Source organism: Echinops telfairi, unplaced genomic scaffold, assembly GCF_000313985.2.
Source record: "Echinops telfairi isolate 266 unplaced genomic scaffold, ASM31398v2 ScPeMD7_9;HRSCAF=40, whole genome shotgun sequence".
Taxonomy (NCBI): Eukaryota; Metazoa; Chordata; class Mammalia; order Afrosoricida; family Tenrecidae; genus Echinops; species Echinops telfairi.
This window is the reverse complement of record NW_022103906.1, coordinates 2,657,099-2,663,098: the sequence shown is the minus strand read 5'-3', so window position 1 is coordinate 2,663,098 and position 6,000 is coordinate 2,657,099. Positions and strand designations below refer to the sequence as shown.

The following is a 6,000-nucleotide window of genomic DNA, read 5'->3' as shown; positions in this document are numbered from 1 at the left end:
TCTTTATCTAGACCTCTATAAATGCCCTTTTCATCCCAGCTCTTTCCTCTATTTCCCTTGATTCTCCTCCTGTCCCACTATCATGCTCAGTCCCCACCAGTATTTCAGCACTTCCTCCTTGTTACATTCCCCTTGATCATGCCCAGAGGGCAAGATAAAAAAGCATTTCTACAAAATAATTCAAGTTTAATTAAACAAAATCCAAATGTGAAGCTATTGTTTCTCATCATCTCCTCCACCACGGTCAATATACTGCTCTAGGTGGTGGTTTCATCTCTCTAAATCTTTGCCCCAAAATTCTGTTTATACAATGTGGGAGTGTGGGTGGAATGGCAGTTTTGGTATCTAAAAAAGTAACTCAAAATAGTTACTTTTAAATATTCTTGAGAACAGGGAACAAAAAGACTGCAGAGGCAGGTTCAGGGAAGTAAGGTATATGGGGTACAGTTTCCCATTTAATTTATTATAAGACAGTTCTTAGTACTTTCATGGAATGTGCAAGTGCATTGCCATGATGGGGGAAAGTTCCTCAGTACAACTTTCCTAGCCTTTTTGTTATCAACGCCATTTTCCAATTTCTTAAAACCTCTTCCTAAAAAGTGACCATCCCAGGGTGCAGTATAGTACCAATGGAGCATACAATTTTCCACTAATTCTTTAATGCTTCCTCTCCCCCACTATCATGATCCCAATTCTACCTTACAAATCCGGCTAGACCAGAGCATGTACACGGGTACAGATAGAGCTGGAAACACAGGGAATCCAGGACAGATGGACCCCTCAGGACCAATAATGAGAGTAGCGATACCAAGAAGGCAAGGGAAGATTGGGGGAGAAAGGGGAACCCATCACACTGATCTATATATAACCCCTACCTGGGGGATGGGTGAGTTAGTTAGTTTATTGTGCCAACCTGGCTGATAAACACATGTGGGGTTAATTGAAGAGCAGCAGGATAAATGGCTTGGCGAGCCTCGACTTTCTAGTTCTCAGGTTTCTTGTTTTGTAATGGTCGGACCAGGGTGCAGCTGCCTTAGCAGTTCCCTGCTTCAGCTTGGAAGGCTGACTTCTTGCAAGACATCCCTGAGGAGAAGACACATGGACCTACCCCGATGCAGCCCTGGATGCTGGAGCACCCGTGTGGAGAACCTTGCCAGCACTGAGATGCTTATACTTTCACTGACTCGGCTTCCTCCTGTAGTCGGCACCATTGCATCTGTTTTGTGAGATGGAGGACTTTGTGGATTGGTGTTGGACATATGGGTTAATGTTGGACTTGTGGGCTTGGGCAGCACTGGGTTGGGATGTTTTCTTGATGCGCACTTAACCTTTATATAAAACTCTCTCTTATACATGAGTTTCTGTGGATTTCTTTCTTTAAACTACCAAGACTAACACAATGGGCAACAGAAAAATAGGTGAAGAGAGACATCAGTCAGTGTAAGACATGAAAAAATAATACCAACATAAATTATCAAGGGTTCCTAAGGAAAGGAGGGTTGGGGGAATAAGGAGCTGATACCAAGGGCTCATGTCGAAAGAAAATGTCTTGAAAATGATGATGGCAACAAATGTTCAAAGGTGCTTGTCACAATGGATGGATGTGTGGATTATGATAAAAGCTGTATGAACTCCCGATAAAATGATTTTTTTTAAAGTGACCAACCTATGTCATCCAAGAAAAATACCTGAAGATTACCTCTTGGGACTTACACAAAATGATATCCAGAACTTCTGAGCTGACTCTTTACCTTGAACTTAACTGACCCAAAAGATACCCTCAGAAGCCACAGTCATGAATAGACCTGTTTCTTGGAATGCACCATAATGAGACAGAGACAAGAGAATCTTTGAGACAACTTGTCTAGGGTTATCCACAGACTGCACAGACATGATTAAACACATTTTGTTTGTAGTAAATTTGTACATGCATGAACCAGAACCCCAGTAGTATGAATGTTGGTTTATTTACCCTCAGAATCATCATTTGAGACCCCTTTTTAAGGTAAAAATATTCATGTAAAAAACTTAAAAGCATTATGGTACCATATAATCGCCCCCCCCACCCCAGGTTCATGCATTGTTGTACAAACTGAGTACTCCATGATGAGTTGACATTTGTTTCTCCTGGCACAAAAACTTAGCAGCTGAGAATCCATTATGATGCTTTCACAGCTGCAAGGTTTTTAGGCCTTAACTTGAAGTTTAGGATAAGCAAAGCAATGTCACCCATATGTGGTCAATACATAATTCACTATAGCTGCAAGAGCAAAAGAGTTGGAACATTTTTTCTACTAGTGAACTGGAATTGAGCATCAGTTTCTGGGCTGGCCATGTTTGCAATTTTGCCAAAGCCACAAATTTCATAGCCAGTGTCCTTCAATGGCTGCTGCTTCCACACCCTCCAGTCAGAAATCGCCTCCCCCATGCACCATTCATCCTCTGTACCATAAAAAATGTTTTTTTAGTTGCTTGAAAAAGCACACATAGTAAAACTTTGGATATGTTAAATGAAAAATTGCATAGATACTGCTAATTTAACAAAAATATTGGAGAATTTTTAAATCAAAAGATGTCTCTCCTAGACATCATTAGACACTGACAAAGAACAAAAGGAAAGTGATTAAGAATTGCTTTCTCATCAATATATCACGCTCCAACTCATAGCAACCCTGTGTGTGGGGGGAGGTCAGATGCGCAGGCATTCCCTCCCTTGAAGGCAATCAGTTGCCAGGCTGCACTAGCCCTACTCCCTGCTGCTAGAGACAATGGGTACCTCTCTGGAGCCTAAGGCCATTAGCTTGGTTCCTGTAGGAGGGGGTTGCACCTTACTGATAATGGTTTCTATGGAGACCCAGAGACCACCCTCTCATTACTGGGTACCCTATAGTGTAACCCCTCCCTGTGACGTATGTCTCTACCTGTAATTAGTGGGCTGGCATGCCCCCAAAAGGTATACTGTATAGGCATGGGTCAGCAATATAGAGCTCTCGGACCCCTCGGACTCTGACCTCCCTGACTTTCTTCCCCCTCTCCCTTGTTCCCTTTCCCTCGTTCCCTTCCCCCTCTCTCCACGTGGACCACTAAACTGGGCTGAGGTGAGCAATGTTGTCATGTAACATGCCTGACTGTATTACTGTATTATCTCTCATGCTCTAGATGACTTTAATATAATACTTATATATCTCAACCGTACAATTGTGCATTACCGAACCCTGAAGTAGTATTACTGAATCCGAGTAGTAGTAATAGGAGTACTAGCGGTGGGGGCTGGTCCCCCACCTCCCCCAGCACCAATTTTTAAATTTAATACTACACCTGTGCACAGCAGTTGGAAACACTGCCTGTTCCTGCACCAGGCCAGGTTGTAGTCCATTGTTGCAGCTACTATGTCAATCCATCTCATTGACGTCTGCCTCGTTTCTGGTTGCCCTTTACAAAGGATGATGTTCTTCCCCAGGGGCTGGTCTCTCCTCATAATAAGTCTGAAGTACCTGAGACAAAATCTCACCGTCCTCACTTCCAAGAAGCATTCTGGCGATATATATATATTGTGACTATATATTTTTTCAAGACAAGTTTGTTCATTCTTCTGGAAGACCACGACATAGTCAAAATTATTTGGCAACACTACAATTGAAATACATCAATTCTTTTTTGGTCTTCAGTATTCATTATGCACCTTTTGCGTGCAAATGAGACCACTGAAAATATCATGACTCGATCCAGACATACCTGTATCCTGAAAGTGAATTCTTTGTACTTTAAAATGTTAAAGAGGTCTTTTGCAGCAGATTTGTCCAATGCATATGTCATCTGATTCCTTGACTGCTCGTTCACCAGGTGTTGATTGTGGATCCAAGTAAAAAGGAATCCTTGAAAACTTTAATATGTTCTATTTTATTATGATGCTGCTTATTGCTGAGGTTGTGGGGGTTTTTTTATGTTGAGCTGTAACCCATATTGAAGGCTATATTCTTTAATCTTCAATAGTAAGCACTTTAAGTCCTCTTTGTGTCCAACAAACTAGGTTGTATGACTTACAGATTGCAGGTTTAATGAGCCTGCCTCCAGTCCTGATGTCCTGTTCTTTTTTCATATAATCTAATTTCTCAGGATATATATTCAGCATATAGACTTTATGTATGAAAGGGTGCAACCCTGACACACATGTTTCCTGATTTGCAACAGCACAGTGCCTCTTGTTCTGTTCAAATGACTGCCACTTGATCTATGCACACATGCTGCATGAAGACAATTAAATGCTCTGGAATTTTCAATCACAATATTATACATACTATACTATGTTCCATAATCATAAATAAAACAAAATTATCAAAAGCATAGGATATACAAAACTACCTTACAAATATAATTCTTAGAGTTAACAAAGCACTTTTACAATGTGTATTATTCTGAACTACATTCTGAAGAGAAGCAAAATAGTGAAGATTATATATGTGCTTATAGCAAAAGAATTTTAAATCATGGCTCACAAAGTTGGAGAAGTGAGTGAGTTCCAAGTCTGAGGATCAAATATCAGGCTGGTGGTTTCTCCTGACTCAAAGCTGCAGTAGCTGATGATCCCAAGATTTGCAGGTCAGACACCAGGCTGGCTTTAGAAGTGAATGCAGGTTTGCAGGTAAAATGGTACGCTGCTCCCAGGATTGGCAGGTAATGCAGCAGGTCACTGATTCAAGCCCGAAGAACTGGAGGTCATATAACAATGCAGTTGCAGGATGCAGACCCAGCAAAAAGCAAGCAAGCTTTTCTAAAATGTCCACTTATTTTGATAGCCAATCACACTCCCAGGGAAACTTGCTTTCAGATGATTTATTGTTACAGATTTCACCACGATAGAGATTACATTATGTTAGACGCTGTCATGAGAGTCGATAAATCTTAACTGTTGAACTTCTGAGGATCCTGGCCCAGACAAGTTGACACAGAATGCTAACTAGCACATATATATAAAAAAATTCATAGACAATGTACTAAGACAGAATCAATTTTTGTTCACAGTAAGCAAGGAATAAGCAGACCCAAATTTTTAGCCTGGCTTTTCTGCTATCCTAGCTGTATAACCTCAGACTCTTTAGGCTTTTTACCTCAATTTCATATTGATCCTAACAATAGTCCTGTGTGAGTTGATGAAATGATTATCATCCCCATTTCACAGATAAAGTAACAGAAGCTTAAAAGGACTAAATAACATGGCTCCATTCGCAAAGCTAATAAGTCGAAAAGCCAGGTCTTGGCTCTACATCTAACGTTCTGCCACTGCACTCTGCTGCTACTCCTCTGGACAGGACAATAATACATCTAAATGGAGTACATATTAAATTGTTAATTGAAAGATAGTCTAGTATAGAGCATACATATGCTTTGATCTTAATATACAAGGAGAAAACCCTTACTCATTGACTTCATATTAAATTGGATGTAAAGCTTCCAGAGAATTGTATAGGACTTGTTAACTTCAAAATTACACAAGCTCTTTGAAAAACATGAACCTAAACCAGGAAACCAAAGTTATTCAAATCAAACACATCTGATTTTATATATGGTACCTTTCAATTCTAAACTCGATCTGAGCCTGTTGACTTCTCAATTTAATCAGTCCACAAGATGTACTGATTGCTGTGCACAGTACATGGCACCAAAGGATAATATGAATGGGTCCAAAGAAAGAGTTTCCAAACTAGTCAAGGGTGTCAGAATAGCATTCCTTCAAACATAGTGTTAAAAAATCCAATATTACTTACATAAATTATTTTTTTAAAGGATCTTATTTTTTAAAGGACCTTATAGTGATGCATTTTCTAGCAGTAAAAAAATAGCTCATAGCACAATGACAGATTAAATTTTTTTTTCAATGACAGATTTTGTAACTTACATGAGATAGCTTATGAATATTAGAAACTGAATAATTGTTTAAAAGAACCAAAAAGTAAAGAACTGGCCTGAGTTAGGTAAATGGAAATATTTATAGCAATAGCT

The 6,000-nt window shown here is 39.7% G+C and overlaps 1 long non-coding RNA gene and 1 pseudogene across 1 annotated transcript in view; both read right to left on the bottom strand.

The window, feature by feature from the left end:
- LOC123521281 overlaps positions 1-6,000 on the bottom strand; it is a 280,459-nt gene that overhangs the window by 251,284 nt on the left and 23,175 nt on the right. The window lies entirely within an intron of this gene.
- On the bottom strand, positions 2,159-2,335 carry LOC115868250 (annotated as a pseudogene).